The sequence below is a fragment of the Canis aureus genome, chromosome 4, assembly GCF_053574225.1.
Source record: "Canis aureus isolate CA01 chromosome 4, VMU_Caureus_v.1.0, whole genome shotgun sequence".
NCBI lineage: Eukaryota > Metazoa > Chordata > Mammalia > Carnivora > Canidae > Canis > Canis aureus.
Window position 1 is genome coordinate 63,894,094 of NC_135614.1, and position 19,572 is coordinate 63,913,665.

General features: G+C 39.9%; 1 long non-coding RNA gene across 1 annotated transcript in view; it reads left to right on the forward strand.

Annotated features, from left to right (window-relative positions):
* The window catches only part of LOC144312875 (uncharacterized), a 118,773-nt gene extending 100,350 nt beyond the window's left edge, over positions 1 to 18,423 (forward strand). Inside the window, exon 2 of the long non-coding RNA XR_013378518.1 lies at positions 18,289 to 18,423. This is a non-coding gene — a long non-coding RNA (uncharacterized LOC144312875). The remainder of the gene's footprint in view (positions 1 to 18,288) is intronic.
* The last annotated feature ends 1,149 nt before the right edge of the window (positions 18,424 to 19,572 follow it).

The window sequence follows — 19,572 nt, forward strand, 5'->3', positions numbered from 1 at the left end:
GGTTTGCTTTTGCAAAATGGCATTTATATGTTGAAGAGAGATGATGACAATCTCCAATCTATTAATCAGCAGTTTAAAGCAAAATATAAGTCAGAAATCCTCTAATTTCTGTAGATTGAAGGCAGACAAAGCCAATAGCCTGGAACAGGACTTAACTGCAAGTGGCAAGAAACTTTAGAGAAAGTTGAATTCTCAGCCTTAGAAGGTCTCCTAATCTAAAGGTAGAGGTTTGATATGAGAGAAATGGGAGCCTGAGATGGGAATATCTAAATAGATGCATTTGAGTACCTTGAATTCCTAGATTTTCCTTAACTCTCTGAGTTTTCAGAATTGACCTTTATCCTTTATTGGAAGATAAAATTTTCTCTCTCTTGCTTAAAGACCATGTAAAGATCTCAAAGGAGAAAGGCATCTTTGGGAAAATCTTCCTCAGGAGCTGTTTCTATTTGTCTTTCTGCCTACCATACCCATAACTTGGGTCAAATTTCAGCAAAATTAGATTGGAGAATTGTTAGCCTATTAAAGAAGAGGTATTGAATACAAAAAAAGCCGCTGGACTTAGTTAACACGTACTGTCAGGATCAAAGAGATGATGCCTAGGAGTGGATCTTGAAGCTACTGGGAAGGATTAGGGATAGTATATTGATATGGGGGCACTTTTCTGTGACACAGGATTTAACACTCTGGCAGAGGTCCAAAGAGGCATTTTTAATGCCCTACTGGGATGGCTCTTAGAAGATTGGAAAAAGCAATGCCATGCATCAAGTGTTAGCAAGCTTTTTCTGTAATGGGCAGGATAGCAAATATTTTAGAACTTGAGTGTAATATAACCAATATATAAACAAATGGGTGTAGCCAATAAATTGGGTGTTCCAATAATACTTTACTTACAGAAAAAGGAAAGGGCTGGATCTGGCTCAAGGGTCATAGTTTGCCAACTGCTGCTCCACACTTAATGAGATAGAGGTGCCAACATTTCTGTGGCAGACTATGAAGGAAAGTATTAAAAGGCTTAGAAAGTAGGCATGTTAGAATGGGGCTGTTACTTAAGACTGGAAAAGCCACCATTTGACTGTATTCCTTGGGAGGTCCTGGAGGAGATTTTACTTATTATAACAATAAGGAGTGTGCCAGTAAGAGAGAGCCAGTATTTTTAAGTAGCTATGAGGTGGCTGTTCTATACACTAGGGCTGAGTAGGAGATGCTATTACAGACCTGGGGATGATAGGATATGGGAATAGCCAGGTGGTAGCACTTAATTGTTAGAGCAAGGTGGGCATAGTTACCATAATGCGCAGAAGCTTGGAATGGCAGCCAGGAAGGGATTATTCACAGGGATCTATGGAGATTGCTAATATAGCATCACATTCCTAGGGGCAAGATAGATGGGCAACAAACAAGGGTATTTATTGCTTAATAAACGTAGCAATCAGAATAGATCATAAATATGTGATCAGAAAGCCAAAGGCAGCTGCCAGAAAAGTCACAATTCCTTGCCCAGTTTATCCTGAGGAGATTCTTAGACATACAGCCCATCAACTGAAAGAGCAGTCAGAAATCCATGCAAAAAGACTTAGCAACACCATGAGTATATACAGCAGTGAGATACTCCATCTTTCCCTCAAAGATACCTACTGCCACTTACCTGGGTAACTAACTGTATACTTTGGAGAAGGATACACCCTAACATTTCACTAACTGATGGATCCCTGTCTTTGTTGATCCTGATGCCTAGGGACCCAAAGTCCCTCATTTGTCCCCTGTTAGAGTAGCAACATACAAGATCAGGTGAAAAAAACAAAACAAAACAAACCCAAAGTCTTGGTCTATGTCTATTCGCTCTGTTCACTGGGGTTAGAGACTCACCTAGTGGTCATTTCCTCTATTTTTGAATGCATAATCAGAAAGAACATACTCTGTAGTCAGCAGGGCTTTCATATTACTTCCTTGACCTTTATTTTTATTTTTTAAAATTTATTCATTTATTTATTCATGAAAGACACACACAGACAGAGGCAGAGACATAGGCAGAGGGAAAAGCAGGCTCTCTGTGGGGAGAGAGTTCCCCAATGTGGGACTTGATCCCCTGACCCAGGATCACCCCCTGACCTGAAGGCAGACACTCAACCACTGAGCCACCCAGGCATCCCAGTTCCTTGACCTTTAGAGTAAAAGCTATTGTAGTCAGAGAGCCAGGTAGAAGTATTTGAAACTGCCTCCACCCTGTCAGAATAAGTAAAAACAATATCATTTAAAATGATATTTTTGAAAGGGTTGGTAGATTAAAACCTAAGGGATGCAGGGCTGGTAATCTTTATCCCAGTTAATTCACCAGTCTTGTTCTTGCAAAAACTGGATGTCTCATGGGAGGATGACAGTGGACTAATGCAAACTTAACTAATTGCAGCTGCTGTGCCAAATCTGGTATCTTCATGAGAGCAGAATAACACAGCCTCCTTATGTGGTATAAAACTATTCAGCTGGCAAATACATGCTTTCCATATCCATAAAAAATGAGAATCAGAAGCAGTTCCTATTCACGTGGGGTGGGCAGCAATACACATTTGCAATCTTATCCCAGAGAATTTTCCTCTCTTTGTCACAACGTAAACTAAAGCAACTGGATCATTTGGTCATTCTGCAGAAAGTACATTGGCCCACTTTATTGATGATATCTTATTAATTAGATCTGATGAGCAAGAAGTGATTAATGTATGCCTTGGTAAGACACATGTGCTCCTGAGGGAAAGAGATGAATTCTAAAAAGATTCAGATTAGTGACACATTACGTGTCATTTAACATTAGTGACTTTTTTTTTTACAGGTTCCAGTGTTGTGAGGCATGTTAGAACATTTTCATTGAATATAAAGGATGAATTGTTGCACCATACACTTCCTAGCACTAAGAAAGAAGCACATTCTTTAGACCTGTTTGGGTTTTTATTATATATTTAGGAGTATTGCTGTGACCCATTTTTTGAGAAGATGAAAGGCTGTTTTGAGTGGATCTCAGAGCAAGAAAGAACTCTGAAGCAAGTCCAGGCTGTGCAACAAGCAGTTGTACTCTTGAACAATATGGTCTGACAGACTCAGTGGTGCTAGAGGTATTTCTACTAGAGAAAAGCACAATCTGGAGCATCTGGAAAGTCCCAATAAGGGAATTTCAGCAAAGGGTTCTGGATCAAGGTCATGCCACCTGTAATAGAATTACTTCCCATTTGTAAAACAGATCCTGGAATGCTATTAAGCCCTGGTATAAGTTGAACATCTAATCATGTGGTACCAAGTGACCATTCTGACATAACTTCCCATTATGAGCTGGATACTATCAGCCCACCAAGTAGTAAATTTGGGCCCAACATCAATCCATTGTAAATTGGAAGTGGTAGATCCAGGCTAGGGCTTGGGCAATTCCAGGGAGCAAAGTAAGCTGCATGAAACACTCATGTCACAGACCAGTGTTTCACCAATGCCTCTCCCTCAGCTCACATCTACAGCCTCTGGGGCTTTCTTACAAATGGATGATGAGAGGCAAAAGCCTGAGCTTGGTTTGCAGATCATTCAACTTGATATGTGGCTATAAACTAAAAATGGACTATTGCTCTGCTATAGCTACATGCAAGGGTGCGACTGAATGACGGTGGTAAGAGGAAATCCTTCAAATGGGCAGTTATTCAGTGATTTAGTGATTTGACTTAGTCACTTTGTTGGAGTGGAAGGTGGCCTGAGATATGGTGTTTGCAGAACCATGAGTGGTGGTGAATGGTTTAGCTGGTTGGATATATGTAAACTCATGGGCAGTGGTGAATGGTGTAGCTGATTGGTCAGAAGCTTGATAAGAGCAAGATTGGAAGATCAGTGATAATGATGTCTGGGAAAAAGGCATATGGTCAGAACTTTAGAAAAGAGTGCAAAGTGTAAGTAACTTTATATTGTACCTTAATGCAGAAGATGTACTAAACAACTAACCAGACAAGATAGATATCAGCCTTCCTCTCCCCTCAGTCACGTCAGGGCTTGTGCAATGAGCTTCTGAATGGAGTGTCCACAGTTGGAGGCCATAGTGAGTGAATCTTTGAATGACCCAACAATTTAAGTTCTCTCTCATTTGCAAATACTGCTGTTATTAATGTCCAATCTATCAGCCACCAAGACAAATACTGAGTCCCTACTAAGCTGCCATTTCTCAAGGAGACCAAGGAGTTATTTGGGGGAAAGTTTTTGCTTTGATCTCCCTTTTACCCTAAAAGGGACAATGATTCATTCTGCCAGGATTTTCTTGTATTTCAGGGTGTATTGACCTTTCCTACCTTGGCTGTAATCACCATCCAAATGTTCCCAAACTATCTAATCTATTGACATAAGATATCATTTGATATTGGCTTGAACAAAGAACCAAGTTATGGCAGGGCGAGTGTGATGATAATCACATGACCATGGGATCCACTGGTCCTACCACCTAACACACCATTCCAAAACTGGATGGCCTGGTAGAGCAGTAGAATTGCCTCTTTCAGGTGAGGTATCAACTTGAGGATGACATCTTGTGTGGATGGGGTACCATCCTTCAGGATGTGAGGTATACATTAAACTGATGGCTATCATATGCTGTTTTATGTGTCTGAGAACCAACAGGTAGAAGTAGAAGTGGCTGTACTCACTATTACTTCTCTTGACCCATTTGGGAACTTGTGCTTCTCATTCCTGCAACTATAAGCTCTGTGTATCTGGAGGTTCTAGTTGTCAGAGGGAGAATTCTTCCTCTAGAAGACATAGTAAAAATCCATTTAAACATTTGGTGCATGGTTATTTTGGGGCTTTTCATGCCAGTAGATCAGCAGGCTAAGGTTATAGTTACATAATGGTAGGATAATTGACCCCAGTTATCATGAGGAGGTAGGGCTTCTGCTACATGATGGGGGCATGGAAAAGTGCTTTTGTTACTAAGTCGATCCATTTGGGTATCTTTTCATTTTACCATGTTCAATTTTAAGTGTAAATGTAACCATAGCTACCACAGCCTGACAAGGAGATGGTTATTAGGATTTAGTTTCTCAAGAATGAGGGCCCACCAAGCAAACTACTTACTTAGTCACAGATGCTGGCTATAGAGGAAATCAGTTACAATGTTGGAAGCAACTGCAGCAGTTGGTTGATTGTAGTTTGATCTATTAAACTACATTTTGTAGTCTTCACTGAATTTGTAAGTGATCTAAATCTTGGAGAAACTATTCCTGGAAGGAGTAAACTTAATGTGATAATCAGGTGGGTCTGAGCAGTGTGACGGGTAGACTGTAGTTGATGTTGGTGTCCTGTGTAGAACCTCTTTAAAGGAAGGTGTACTTAACTCCTAGCTGCTGTGAATGTTGGCTGCCTAATGGCTCATAGCTGCCTCCTTCTCTGGAGGTTTGCCTTTGGCCAAATGGGAGCCCTCCTTTGTGGGAGATGACTCTTCTCTCCAGAAGATTGACCCAGGGTACGAAAATATGGCTTCTTTGCCTTAAGATGGGACCAATTTTATGATGCAGTTCTTGCTTCAGAGCTCCCTGTGAGATCAGCCTAGAGTTAGTCACTATATATATATATATATATATTTTTTTTTTTTTCCTTAGCTTCCTCCCCTCTCCCTGACAACTTTTGCAATGAAGTCCTATTACACTGATACAATAACTTATAAGTAGCTGGAATGAAAGGAGAGATAAGATTATCTGCCCTACCTTGCATGCCTTATTTTCCTTCTCCTTATTTTATTTTCTCAATAAATTGTTGCACAAGAATCCTCATCATAGGCTCTCTTTCTAGGGAAACTGACTTACAATAAAGCATAAAACAAATTTCCAGGAATGTTGGTTGTTACTAATTTTGAACACCATCAGTTATAACCAAAGGATTTCTCAGTAAAGAAAGATTTGATCCAAGAGCTATCCCAAACATACCAAGCATATGTATATACACACGTACATGTATATGTACATAGGTTATGTGTATGTGTTTACATAAATAATAGATACTGTGTATGTTGCATTGGGTAAGTAAGCCAAACTTCTACTCCCCAAAATGGTTTGGGACCCTTTACCTTATAGCAGCCAGGAAATGTGAAGGTTCAAATCCTAAGTGGTGGGCATGCCTGTTTCAGTGACTTGTGAGCACATGTATCTTCTTCTTGGAAAGGAATGTAGGCTGTATGCCTGCCTGGGAGTGCCTGGAATGAATGCATGACTCAATCACATGTCTTGGAAAAGAACCAGTAGACTCATAGCCCGCTGACTAGAGCACAGGTGAAGCCGTTTTGGTTTACAAATGTACTTTGGGAAGATTTTATATTAGGCAATAATTAGGACCTTCAAACTAGGCACAAATCTAATTTTTTGAACTTGGACATAAGTGGACTTTTGTAGTTAGAGATGTGACATTAATAATTTTTAAATAGCTGAAATGAGAAGGAGAGATAAGATCATCCATCTGCCCTGTAGACAGAGATGGCGTGTATACTTTTAAAGTTATGATAATGAGAGAAGATATTCAGTGACTTGCAAAAATCAACATCTCAGCAGGAATAAACAAGATAGATCAGAAGATCTGAATCTGAAAACTGTCCAAAATAATAAAAACAAACAAACCACTTTATTTGCATGCTAGAAGCCTTACTGAAGCCACATGTGTGGTTATTGAAATATTCGATAAATGTCAAAGTTGTTCTGGCCCAACATTTTAGTACATTTGGTCTAGTTTCATTAACTATATAATTTTGAAGTTGGCTTTGTCAGCAATCTTTCACATGCCAAAAATACCAAAAGAAAACACAGACAATTGATTTTATCTAATAATAAATAAAAGTTGTTCAGGCCCTTTTCTATGAAGGCAGAGATGCTTCAAATCCCTTTAGGGATTTACCCATCAATTTGCTTAGGGTGAGAATCAATGAAAAGAATGTTAAAGAAGGCTGATATGGGGCATAAAAAAGAGGGCTCCACAGGAGTAGAGAAAGAAGTCAAGAGAGCAATGCCTGAATATTTGCTCTAGACAGGTGAAAATCTGTGACACAAATACAGAGTTGAGGGTTGCTGTCTTTACAAATTCTACTCGCTGAGGGCCTTGTGAAATTTCTTCCAGGTCTTTGAAATTCTGGCTCTAATAGCATTTCTTCCAAATTCAGCTGTATGTGGTTGGTCTGTTATTCTTCCTGCCTGTTTCACACAAACTTGACCAAGAATATATCACTCAAGAAGATTGCTGTGGCAGGCTATCCATTTATATTGCAACAACTCCGATATCACAGTCCCTGTCCTTGGAGTCATCCAGTATGGGCTGGAGATTTGGAACTTGATCAGGATCTAACCTAGGCAAGTGATAAGATGACATCAAGACTGGTGCTCAAGTCTATGGAAGCACCTGATATGGGTACTTCTCCAAACCCAGAATACTCTTAAGAGTCAGCAAATCTGGACTGGAAATTTTAGAATAAGATGATTTGCTATGATTTTTCTGGTAGTTTTTCTTTTCCATCAGGTCATAAATGTTATGAGAACAGCTTTTCTTATTATATTTAAATTTATCCAGTGCTAGCTTAGGTCTTGGCCCAAAGTAAAAAACTCAGAATAGGGATATATTAAAAGAAAAATAATGGTCATTTTGAAAGAGCCTAGAAAGTTCTGTGTAGATTATGATCTAGAAGATTCTGAAGGACGGAAGGCAGATGGTTCTTATTTTTGTAAGCTTGTTCCTTCATCCAGGTGGTGGTTTTGATGGGCCTCTGGGCTGAAGGTCTCTACTTGAGTCATCTGTCTGCTGAGAGGCAACTGTTTCAAGTGAACAATGTTGGACAATGTTATTGTAATAGAAGAATTTCAACTGGTACATCAAATAGGTTAGACTTGCAAATCTTAAGTCATGTGTACATAAACAGACAAAAAAAAATTCCAGCTGAAGATTTAAGTTTTCTGGAATGAGAGGAACCACTAAGTTTAGAGTATGGAACATAGAGGAATAAAAAGGGCAAGAATGGGGGGGAGGAGCAAGATGGCGGAAGAGTAGGGTCCCCAAATCACCTGTCTCCACCAAACTACCTAGAAAACCTTCAAATTATCCTGAAAATCTATGAATTCGGCCTGAGATTTAAAGAGAGACCAGCTGGAATGCAACAGTGAGAAGAGTTCGCGCATCTATCAAGGTAGGAAGACGGGGAAAAAGAAATAAAGAAACAAAGGCCTCCAAGGGGGAGGGGCCCGCGAGGAGCCGGGCTGAGGCCGGGGCGAGTGTCCCCAGGACAGGAGAGCCCCGTCCCGGAGGAGCAGGAGCTGCACCGACCTTCCCGGGGGAAAGGGGCTCCAGGGAGTTGGAGCAGGACCAGGAGGGCGGGGATGCCCTCGGGCTCCCGGGGACACTAACAGACACCTGCGCCCCGGGAGAGTGCGCCGAGCTCCCTAAGGGCTGCAGCGCGCACGGCGGGACCCGGAGCAGCTCGGGGGGGCTCGGGGGCGGCTCCGCGGAGGGGGCTGCGGGGCGGGAGCAGCTCGGCCGGGCTCGGGCAGAGGAAGAGGCTCCGTGCGGAGGGGCCTGCGCGGTTCCAGGAGCAGCTCGGAGGGGCTCGGGCGGCGGCTCCGCGGAGGGGGCTGCGGGGCCCGGGAGCGCGAATCCACCAGCGCAGGCCCCGGAGCACAGGGCGCCGGGACACAGCCCAGGATCCGGCCTCCCCCGGGACAGGCAGAGGCCGGGAGGGCCCAGGACAGCGAGGACGCTCCTGCCCCAGCTGAGCAGATCAGCGGCCCCGCCCCGGAGCCTCCAGGCCCTGCAGACGGAGTTCCTGCCGGAGCTGACTCCAGGTTTCCAGAGCTGCCCCGCCACTGGGGCTGTTCCTCCTGCGGCCTCACGGGGTAAACAACCCCCACTGAGCCCTGCACCAGGCAGGGGCACAGCAGCTCCCCCAACTGCTCACACCTGAAAATCAGCACAACAGGCCCCTCCCCCAGAACACCAGCTGGACGGACAACTTCCAGGAGAAGCCAAGGGACTTAAAGTACACAGAATCAGAAGATACTCCCCTGTGGTTCTTTTTTTTTTGTTGTTGTTGTTGTTTTTTTGTTTTTTTTTTTGTTTTGTTTTGTTTTGCTTTTTGATTTGTTTCCTCCCCCACCCCCCTTTTTTTTTCTCCTTTCTTTTTCTTTCTCTTTTTCTTCTTTTTTTTTCTTTCGTTTTTTTTTCTCTTCCCTTTTTTTTCTCTTTCTCTTTTCTTTCCTTCTTTCTCTCCTCTCCTTTTCTCTTTTTCCCAATACAACTTGCTTTTGGCCACTCTGCACTGAGCAAAATGACTAGAAGGAAAACCTCACCTCAAAAGAAAGAATCAGAAACAGTCCTCTCTCCCACAGAGTTACAAAATCTGGATTACAATTCAATGTCAGAAAGCCAATTCAGAAGCACTATTATACAGCTACTGGTGGCTCTAGAAAAAAGTATAAAGGACTCAAGAGACTTCATGACTGCAGAATTTAGAGCTAATCAGGCAGAAATTAAAAATCAATTGAATGAGATGCAATCCAAACTAGAAGTCCTAACGACGAGGGTTAACGAGGTGGAAGAACGAGTGAGTGACATAGAAGACAAGTTGATAGCAAAGAGGGAAACTGAGGAAAAAAGAGACAAACAATTAAAAGACCATGAAGATAGATTAAGGGAAATAAACGACAGCCTGAGGAAGAAAAACCTACGTTTAATTGGGGTTCCCGAGGGCGCCGAAAGGGACAGAGGGCCAGAATATGTATTTGAACAAATTCTAGCTGAAAACTTTCCTAATCTGGGAAGGGAAACAGGCATTCAGATCCAGGAAATAGAGAGATCCCCCCCTAAAATCAATAAAAACCGTTCAACACCTCGACATTTAATTGTGAAGCTTGCAAATTCCAAAGATAAGGAGAAGATCCTTAAAGCAGCAAGAGACAAGAAATCCCTGACTTTTATGGGGAGGAGTATTAGGGTAACAGCAGACCTCTCCACAGAGACCTGGCAGGCCAGAAAGGGCTGGCAGGATATATTCAGGGTCCTAAATGAGAAGAACATGCAACCAAGAATACTTTATCCAGCAAGGCTCTCATTCAAAATGGAAGGAGAGATAAAGAGCTTCCAAGACAGGCAGCAACTAAAAGAATATGTGACCTCCAAACCAGCTCTGCAAGAAATTTTAAGGGGGACTCTTAAAATTCCCCTTTAAGAAGAAGTTCAGTGGAACAGTCCACAAAAACAAAGACTGAATAGATATCATGATGACACTAAACTCATATCTCTCAATAGTAACTCTGAATGTGAAGGGGCTTAATGACCCCATCAAAAGGCGCAGGGTTTCAGACTGGATAGAAAAGCAGGACCCATCTATTTGCTGTCTACAAGAGACTCATTTTAGACAGAAGGACACCTACAGCCTGAAAATAAAAGGTTGGAGAACCATTTACCATTCGAATGGTCCTCAAAAGAAAGCAGGGGTAGCCATCCTTATATCAGATAAACTAAAATTTACCCCAAAGACTGTAGTGAGAGATGAAGAGGGACACTATATCATACTTAAAGGATCTATTCAACAAGAGGACTTAACAATCCTCAATATATATGCTCTGAATGTGGGAGCTGCCAAATATATAAATCAATTATTAACCAAAGTGAAGAAATACTTAGATAATAATACACTTATACTTGGTGACTTCAATCTAGCTCTTTCTATACTCGATAGGTCTTCTAAGCACAACATCTCCAAAGAAACGAGAGCTTTAAATGATACACTGGACCAGATGGATTTCACAGATATCTACAGAACTTTACATCCAAACTCAACTGAATACACATTCTTCTCAAGCGCACATGGAACTTTCTCCAGAATAGACCACATATTGGGACACAAATCGGGTCTGAACCGATACCAAAAGATTGGGATCGTCCCCTGCATATTCTTGGACCATAATGCCTTGAAATTAGAACTAAATCACAACAAGAAGTTTGGAAGGACCTCAAACACGTGGAGGTTAAGGACCATCCTGCTAAAAGATAAAAGGGTCAACCAGGAAATTAAGGAAGAATTAAAAAGATTCATGGAAACTAATGAGAATGAAGATACAACCGTTCAAAATCTTTGGGATGCAGCAAAAGCAGTCCTAAGGGGGAAATACATCGCAATACAAGCATCCATTCAAAAACTGGAAAGAACTCAAATACAAAAGCTAACCTTACACATAAAGGAGCTAGAGAAAAAACAGCAAATGGATCCTACACCCAAGAGAAGAAGGGAGTTAATAAAGATTCGAGCAGAACTCAACGAAATCGAGACCAGAAGAACTGTGGAACAGATCAACAGAACCAGGAGTTGGTTCTTTGAAAGAATTAATAAGATAGATAAACCATTAGCCAGCCTTATTAAAAAGAAGAGAGAGAAGACTCAAATTAATAAAATCATGAATGAGAAAGGAGAGATCACTACCAACACCAAGGAAATACAAACGATTTTAAAAACATATTATGAACAGCTATACGCCAATAAATTAGGCAATCTAGAAGAAATGGACGCATTCCTGGAAAGCCACAATCTACCAAAACTGGAACAGGAAGAAATAGAAAACCTGAACAGGCCATAACCAGGGAGGAAATTGAAGCAGTCATCAAAAACCTCCCAAGACACAAGAGTCCAGGGCCAGATGGCTTCCCAGGGGAATTTTATCAAACGTTTAAAGAAGAAATCATACCTATTCTCCTAAAGCTGTTTGGAAAGATAGAAAGAGATGGAGTACTTCCAAATTCGTTCTATGAAGCCAGCATCACCTTAATTCCAAAGCCAGACAAAGACCCCACCAAAAAGGAGAATTACAGACCAATATCCCTGATGAACACGGATGCAAAAATTCTCAACAAGATACTGGCCAATAGGATCCAACAGTACATTAAGAAAATTATTCACCATGACCAAGTAGGATTTATCCCTGGGACACAAGGCTGGTTCAACACCCGTAAAACAATCAATGTGATTCATCATATCAGCAAGAGAAAAACCAAGAACCATATGATCCTTTCATTAGATGCAGAGAAAGCATTTGACAAAATACAGCATCCATTCCTGATCAAAACTCTTCAGAGTGTAGGGATAGAGGGAACATTCCTCGACATCTTAAAAGCCATCTATGAAAAGCCCACAGCAAATATCATTCTCAATGGGGAAGCACTAGGAGCCTTTCCCTAAGATCAGGAACAAGACAGGGATGTCCACTCTCACCACTGCTGTTCAACATAGTACTGGAAGTCCTAGCCTCAGCAATCAGACAACAAAAAGACATTAAAGGCATTCAAATTGGCAAAGAAGAAGTCAAACTCTCCCTCTTCGCCGATGACATGATACTCTACATAGAAAACCCAAAAGTCTCCACCCCAAGATTGCTAGAACTCATACAGCAATTCGGTAGTGTGGCAGGATACAAAATCAATGCCCAGAAGTCAGTGGCATGTCTATACACTAACAATGAGACTGAAGAAAGAGAAATTAAGGAGTCAATCCCATTTACAATTGCACCCAAAAGCATAAGATACCTAGGAATAAAGCTCACCAAAGATGTAAAGGATCTATACCCTCAAAACTATAGAACACTTCTGAAAGAAATTGAGGAAGACACAAAGAGATGGAAAAATATTCCATGCTCATGGATTGGCAGAATTAATATTGTGAAAATGTCAATGTTACCCAGGGCAATATACACGTTTAATGCAATCCCTATCAAAATACCATGGACTTTCTTCAGAGAGTTAGAACAAATTATTTTAAGATTTGTGTGGAATCAGAAAAGACCCTGAATAGCCAGGGGAATTTTAAAAAAGAAAACCATATCTGGGGGCATCACAATGCCAGATTTCAGGTTGTACTACAAAGCTGTGGTCATCAAGACAGTGTGGTACTGGCACAAAAACAGACACATAGATCAGTGGAACAGAATAGAGAATCCAGAAGTGGACCCTGAACTTTATGGGCAACTAATATTCGATAAAGGAGGAAAGACTATCCATTGGAAGAAAGACAGTCTCTTCAATAAATGGTGCTGGGAAAATTGGACATCCACATGCAGAAGAATGAAACTAGACCACTCTCTTTCACCATACACCAAGATAAACTCAAAATGGATGAAAGATCTAAATGTGAGACAAGATTCCATCAAAATCCTAGAGGAGAACACAGGCAACACCCTTTTTGAACTCGGCCATAGTAACTTCTTGCAAGATACATCCACGAAGGCAAAAGAAACAAAAGCAAAAATGAACTATTGGGACTTCATCAAGATAAGAAGCTTTTGCACAGCAAAGGATACAGTCAACAAAACTCAAAGACAACCTACAGAATGGGAGAAGATATTTGCAAATGACATATCAGATAAAGGGCTAGTTTCCAAGATCTATAAAGAACTTATTAAACTCAACACCAAAGAAACAAACAATCCAATCATGAAATGGGCAAAAGACATGAAGAGAAATCTCACAGAGGAAGACATAGACATGGCCAACATGCATATGAGAAAATGCTCTGCATCACTTGCCATCAGGGAAATACAAATCAAAACTACAATGAGATACCACCTCACACCAGTGAGAATGGAGAAAATTAACAAGGCAGGAAACAACAAATGTTGGAGAGGATGCGGAGAAAAGGGAACCCTCATACACTGTTGGTGGGAATGTGAACTGGTGCAGCCACTCTGGAAAACTGTGTGGAGGTTCCTCAAACAGTTAAAAATATACCTGCCCTACGACCCAGCAATTGCACTGTTGGGGATTTACCCCAAAGATACAAATGCAATGAAACGCCGGGACACCTGCACCCCGATGTTTCTAGCAGCAATGGCCACGATAGCCAAACTGTGGAAGGAGCCTCGGTGTCCAACGAAAGATGAATGGATAAAGAAGATGTGGTTTATGTATACAATGGAATATTACTCAGCTATTAGAAATGACAAATACCCACCATTTGCTTCAACGTGGATGGAACTGGAGGGTATTATGCTGAGTGAAGTAAGTCAGTCGTAGAAGGACAAACATTATATGTTCTCATTCATTTGGGGAATATAAATAATAGTGAAAGGGAATATAAGGGAAGGGAGAAGAAATGTGTGGGAAATATCAGAAAGGGAGACAGAACGTAAAGACTGCTAACTCTGGGAAACGAACTAGGGGTGGTAGAAGGGGAGGAGGGCGGGGGGTGGGAGTGAATGGGTGACGGGCACTGGGTGTTATTCTGTATGTTAGTAAATTGAACACCAATAAAAAATAAATTAAAAAAAAAAAGGGCAAGAATGAAGTTGCAATGTTGTACTGCAAAGTGTACATATAGAGGAGGCCTGAATGGGAAGTTGTGGTGGTGAGAAGAGAATCAAGTGTGGAAAGAAGTACATCCTTGCTCTCAGCCTCCTAATTTCCTAATAAAATATCAGAATCCAGTCTCTTGGGTATTGGCATACATTTACATATTTCTTTATGGCTTTTAACTTTTTAAAAGTCTCTGAAATAGGTAGAAAAGAGGTCTGTATATATGAGGTAGCCAGTACTTTTTAACTGATTAATTAACCTCTAATTTCATCTACTAGAAATTCCAGGTATAATAAGTGTACAACAGGAGCAAATTTTTAATTTTTTATTGCAAATGAGTTCTACTTTTCTTTATTATAGAATAATATATAATTCTGGGGGCTTGCTGCTTATTGATTTGTCTTCCAACATTCATTTACTGAGTGCTTGCTCTCAGACACTGCAATAAGCTTGGGTGTTACAAATATAATAAGATAGATTATTGGAGCAAAACTGGCTTCATAGGTATGCAACCTTTATAGTGGTACAGGGTCGCATTCTCAGAAGGCCCAATGCTTGGCTTAAAGCTCAGGTGTCCCTGTCCTGAAATTTTTAAAGATTTTTAACAAGGGGCCCTGCATTTTCATTTTCATTGGGTCTATGAATTATGTAGGTGGTTCTGCTTCTGAGGCTTGTCTGAGGGGAAAAAACACATTTAAATAAGTAACTACAATACAACAATATCTCATACAATATGATAATGTTAACAAAAAAGAAAGCAATAAGCATATATCCAGTGTCGTGTTGTGAATCCCAGAAGGTATATTTATATGTGCTTGTGTGAGGTCATGTTTTCATTTAGGATGTGTTATTTTGGTGAGGATTGTAATACATATTTGTACCTTATAACTCCATTTTGTGAAGACAATGCAAAGTTGTTATTAATTTGTACAATTAGTTTAGCAAAGCCTAAAGTACAAAGAGCCAGACAGTATAATTTGTTAAATAATTTTGCTTCTAACTTATCACGCACTATTCTTACTTCCTGTTGGGTATCATAACGGAGCAAACTTAAGGAGAGGGAGCAGAGAGTATGATGAAGAGGATTGTGTGTGTCTCTGTGTGAGCGTGTATGTGAATGTGTATGCAAGCATTTCAGCTGAGGACAGGCAGGTAGACATTTGCTTATTAATTGTTTGCTTTAAGTTGGTAATAAATGCACTTTAGTAATCTCACATGACTAAATTTTCAGAGGAACCTGCTAAGGCTAAGTTAAGGTAGGTATTTAGTGCAGACAAAGATCTGTATTTAGAGACAGAAATTTAGGACATATAAGGATGAAGATAAAAAGAAACTTAAAAATAATGGTCTTATCATATATATATATATATATATAGTTATATAGTTATATAGTTATATAGTAATTCCATGTTTTATATTCTAACTCATTTCTTTGGCCAATTAGCAACAATAGCCCTTTGTCTTTTCATCAAGTGGGTTTTTTTTTTTTTAAGGAAACAATTTAAATGTCAGAGTTGGGATCCCTGGGTGGCGCAGCGGTTTGGCGCCTGCCTTTGGCCCAGGGCGCGATCCTGGAGACCCAGGATCGAATCCCACGTCAGGCTCCCGGTGCATGGAGCCTGCTTCTCCCTCTGCCTGTGTCTCTGCCTCTCTCTCTCTCTCTCTCTGTGTGACTATCATAAATAAATAAAAAATTAAAAAAAAAAAAAAAAATAAATGTCAGAGTTGAGAATTGGAATACCAAAAATTTCTACTCTTTTCCAAGATGTGTTTTGAAGCTGTAGGCATATATTGTCTTTAAGGATATTTTTTTTTTTACTACATGACATGAGCAATTCTTTTTTTTTTTTTTAATCGTAAGAGTTTCCCTTTCACCCAGCATTGTCCCTCTTTAAAAACTGAGCTTTCCTGCTCTTCATCCCCTCAAACAAAACAAAACAAAACAAAACAAAACACAAAAAAACAAAAACAAAAACAAACAAACAAAAAACACACAAAAAAGGCAGCTACCCTCAAATGCCAAATGGAAGCATTTCCATGTCATTCAGAGGAGAACAGTGACAGTGCTTTTTGTTTTCATTTATGAGAATTGGGTTTTCACCTGAGCTGTAGTCTACACATCTAGAATCACGCAAGGTAAAAGAAGAATGTATTGGATATTGAGAAAGTATTCAACTGAGATGGAAAGACAGAGGCCTTGACAATAATTTAATATGATAAAAATAAAGAAGAGGTTATAAACCTAGAGGCTTAGGCAAGAGAAAGGAGGTAAGTTAGGTACATGGGACTCTTCAGTTTTGGTAACACTCATAATAAAATGGGCATTGTCACAGTTAAAGCAACATTTGTAGATGCGAGTTAAAAAGGGAGATGTTTTCTAATTTGAAAAGATATCTGCACCCCTACGTTTATTGCAGGAATATTTATAATAGCTAAGTTATAGAATCAACCCAAGTGTCCATCAATAGATGAATGGATAAAGAAGTTACACACACACACACTCACACACACTGGAATATTACTCAGCCATAAAAAAGAATTAAATCTTGCCATTTGCAATAATGTGGACAGACCTAGAGGGTATAAGCTAAGTAAAATAAATCAGTCAGAGAAATACAAATACCAGATGATTTCACTCACAAGTGGAATTTAAGAAACAAAGAAGAAAAGAGACAAACCAAAAAACAGACTCTTTTTTAAAATAAATTTATTTTTTATTGGTGTTCAATTTGCCAACATATAGAATAACACCCAGTGCTCATCCCATCAAGGGCCCTTCTCAGTGCCTGTCACCCAGTCACCCCCCCACACCTCCCTTTCTACCACCCCTAGTTCGTTTCCCAGAGTTAGGAGTCTCTCATCAAAAAACAGACTCTTAAGCACAGAGAACAAACTGATGGTTATCAGAGGGGATGTGAGAGGGGAATGATGAAATAGGTGACTGGGATTAACAGTATACTTATGATGAGTACTGAGTAACATACACAATTGTTAAATCACTATATTGTACACCTGAAACTCACATAACACAATATTAATTATACTAGAGTTAAAATAAAAAAATAACAGAAGAAAGGAGATGTGTGCAAGGTAAGAAGTTTGAGAGAAGGAACATATTGACAAAAATTTTCTTAAAAATTCAACATACATAAACCCTACAGAGTGCTGTTATGCAACACAGAAGTGTGTCTGTACAGGTGAATTCTCGGAAAATAAAGCAGTATGAATAATTTTTACAGTTGTACATATTGGAAAGATGATTAGAAAGTATGCATTTATTTGAAGAGGCCAAGAGGATCTGTCTCAGTTTCATAGATAAGTGTGTGTAGGTTGTGATTTGTGGTTTTAGAACCAAGGTGCCCAGAGGGAGGGTAACACAGCTAGGTTGGTGGCTGCAACCTTTGTTATTACCATCATCATCATTAGGCAACAAGGACACTGTACATTTTGGGGGTGCTGAGCCCCACAAGTGTGATCCAAATATCAACAGCCTAAATATTTCCAATCCTCCCAGATTACTGAGGTCACCAGTCCAGCCTCAGTGCCAACTGGGTAACCACCATCCTCAACTACATTCCTTATCTCCCCAACCTCTAAGGATTCCAGGGGTTCTCCAGGGGTTCTTATTTCTTATTATTCCTAGTCTCTACTGTGAATCTTACTTTATGTGACTGCTTCTCTCTTCTTCATATCACTTTGCCCCATTCTGGACACTGCCTTGCTTATTTCGGTTCCCCAAACTGCCAATAAAACAAGGCTGAGCATGTGGCAGAGTTTTACTTTGAGGGTATTTGCTGCAGACTGAGTGTTTGTATCCTACCCAAATTCACATTTTGAAACCTTAATCCCTGGTATTGTGGTATTTAGAGATAGGTCCTTTATGAGGTAATGAGGTCATGAGAAGAGCGCTCTCATGATAGGATTTGTGCCCTTTAAAGAAGAGACAAAAAAGAGTTTGCTTTCTCTTTGCAGTGCACACTGAGGATAGGCCACGTACGGACATAACCAGGAAGAGGGGCCTCACCAAGAACCCAGTCATACTGGCATCCTGATCTTGGACTTCCAGCCTCCAGAACCATAAGAAATAAATGTTTGTTATTTAAGCCACACCGTCTATGGTAATTTGTGATAGCAGCAGAAACTAGACAGTAATAGAGTGATTACATGGTAAAACTATAGAGACAAAACAAGAAATAGAATTTATCATTGTTCTAACATTCATTACCAATTTCCTATCTTCACATAATTTTTGCTTTACCTATGACCTCCTTAAGTTTTGGTTGCCTTCATCTTTTTGTCTCTGGTTCTATCTGCTAGCCTCCAGCCCCCAAATTCCTATTAGTTTTTTAGGCAATACGATTTAGTTTTCAGCCTGCTACTCTAAACTAGACATGTAATTGAGCATGTTTTAACAGAAAGGACTTTCTACTGTCTGTGGCTCTCATTTCACAGCATAAAACTTTTAAGAAGCTCTGCTAATCTAAAAGGCTTTCTACCATATATGTCTAAAATTTAACAGTAGAGGGAAAAAAACTAGCAGAAACTCTGTAATTTTTCTTTTAACAAAATCAAAACTTTAGACAATATTTCCTCTCACTCATTAGAGCACAACACATGGAATATTTTGTTCTCCTTCCTTTAGAAACACTAATTGAACACAAATGATACTTGTAATTTTAATGATAATAAAGGGATAAATAGAAAAATGTATTTATACAAAAATCTTTAAGAAACTTTATAAGTCAAACTTTGTGTCCGAGATTTTCACATACCCAATTTCTTTAATTTTTACGAACAACCTGGTGGCTAGTTTTTAATTTCACATATTGCTGAGATATTGACATTCAGATAGAAATGTTGACCAATGGGTCATTACATTTCACATTGTGTTCTTAGTCCGACAAGTTAATACTCTGTTCAATTTCATATACTCTAAAATGATCAGGATTATAGTAACAGATTCATACTACCTTAATCCAAAAAAGGCTGATATATAGTCCAGAATTCCAAAATTTTAATTTATAATGGAACACTTCCATCCTCAATTACCATAACTTTTGTGTATTACATCCTTGGGGACTACTTCCTTCTTCCTGGAATCAATGTATTTGGGGGTCAAATTAATAATCATAAATATATCATTGGAAAATAGGAAGAAGGGTTGCTTAGAGATATTTTACCTACATTCAGAAAACCTTGATCAGCTATGAATACCCCAACATCTCTTCCAAGTAGGCGTTTTCAGTGCGGGCCACC